The sequence below is a fragment of the Dermacentor silvarum genome, chromosome 8 (genome assembly GCF_013339745.2).
Source record: "Dermacentor silvarum isolate Dsil-2018 chromosome 8, BIME_Dsil_1.4, whole genome shotgun sequence".
NCBI classification, from domain to species: domain Eukaryota; kingdom Metazoa; phylum Arthropoda; class Arachnida; order Ixodida; family Ixodidae; genus Dermacentor; species Dermacentor silvarum.
The window spans coordinates 148,893,341-148,895,287 of NC_051161.1; the positions used below are offsets into that span (position 1 = coordinate 148,893,341).

General features: G+C 40.2%; 1 non-coding gene across 1 annotated transcript; it reads left to right on the top strand.

Moving 5' to 3' along the window:
* Nucleotides 1-1,572: 1,572 nt before the first annotated feature.
* Trnaa-agc (transfer RNA alanine (anticodon AGC)) lies at nt 1,573-1,645 on the top strand. Its single transcript has one exon. It is a non-coding gene; the product is annotated as a tRNA-Ala (tRNA).
* The last annotated feature ends 302 nt before the right edge of the window (nt 1,646-1,947 follow it).

A 1,947-nucleotide genomic window follows, 5' to 3' on the forward strand; every position in this document is an offset into this window, starting at 1 on the left:
AAACGTCAATGTATTTTTAAATATATTTAAACCTTTTTTGGTCGCTGTCTCGATCTCTTCCTTTTAAGTATAAGATATACAGTGCAGAGATTCTGCGATAGAGACGATCTTTATATCCACCTTTGGGTATAACCTGATATCAAACACTGCAGTACTAATTTGTCATTGCGAACATTCTAGTACGCTCATCAATTCCAGTTGGTGCGATTGAATTAGGAACAAACTGAGTTTTTTTGGCAAGCCTGTGGTCCGCACAGTTTTGCGCACGAAGTAGCATGCTATGTAAATAGCGTCGTATAAATTTGTCACCTTAGCTTTCGCTCAGCCTTAAAACAGTAGGCTGGGTCTCTTGGCAAAGTTATGGAGTCTTCCATTGACCCAATTTATGTGCCATCTTTATGTTCGAGGTTTGCAAGTGTCTAGCTGCCTGCCTTGCAGATTTATCGTTAGCTATATGCGATAGATGGGGTGTTCAACGGTTAGCATTCAATGACATAATGACTGGAGGTGGCTACAAAAATTTGAACGTGGGCAGTTTCAGCGCGTCCCCAACCAAACAAAAGAATCACAGAGTGAAGGAAATTCTGCGCCCACCTACATATTGGATACCAAACTATATATATACATCAAAAATATTCATGTTCATTTGTGTAGTAATATATTACAACTGCTGTAAGACGAACTTGAATTTCTTAATCCCTGTAACGTTGGTCAACCCTTCAAGCTCACAGAATCTATTAGATGAGGCTGTTTAATATAAACCTATTCGGATCCTGCATTTCTGTGATTAAAGTACACTAACACGAAACGAAAGTGCAGTGCTGCTTACCGCTTGCAAGTTTTTGTTTTAGGATTCGGTGCATCATTCGAGTTATGTTTAGCTAAAAATGTTTATGTTTTGTTGCTAGCAGTTACCTACTAGTTCAAATAAAGGCTATAGGTATGAGTTAGTGTCGTTACAGTTCATGTTTATTTCTGGCATTAAATATTTGTTCATTTGAGTTATATGTGTAAGGAAAAATGCAGTGGTTCACTTGTCATATCTTTACCAGGCATCTGTATCGTCATCATCATTATCACATGTTTATGTCTACTTGAATACGAATTAACTACTAGTAGATATAGGAAAGAAATTACTCACTAACGCAAAGAAATTTAGCAGAAGCACTGAAAATGCAATTTCAGGCGATAAGTTAATATAACCATGCAAAAGAAATCCCGCGCCCCGGTGTTTGGTTACGTGACAGTACACCGATTCCTTGACACTGTTTCACAGTCAAAGGACGCCATATGTAATTGTTGAACCACTTACGGAGCAAAGATAAAAATATAAATCTTTGTTTGTGGTATACAAGCATGCCCGTTTATGTCAGTGTGACAGACGATGTTCTCATTTCCACCGCAATCCAAAGAGCTATTCCGAGTTGTGGACCAACCTCTTAATATGCGAAGCGAGATTCTAGCGGCAACCGGTCGTCGCCCCACCCTCACCTCCCTTGTTCGCTTTCCTTCGACCTAGTTTCACGCGAAGAGCACAATACGGTAGCGACTCGGTTAAAGACCGATCCAGTCGGGGGTGTAGCTCAGATGGTAGAGCGCTCGCTTAGCATGCGAGAGGTACTGGGATCGATACCCAGCACCTCCACTGTATTTTTTCGCCAGTGATAAAAGCACTACAAATCGTTGTGAGCCTTTCTGCATTCGTGTTTTTTTTTTCTTCACAATGCCACAATACTCATTTGTGAAAAATTCGATGTAGCCACTCGGTTTTGCGCAGCTATGCTAAACTGCCAAATGGTGCTTTTATATGCACTCACCAGAAAGGGTTTCTGCTTTTTTGTCCCCTTGGGTAAAAGTAACGTTCACTTAAGCGCGCTTATAGTCTGAATAGTTCGCTGTGTTTTAGGTGCTGCATTATGAAAATTTATCCAGACAATTTTTTCGCAT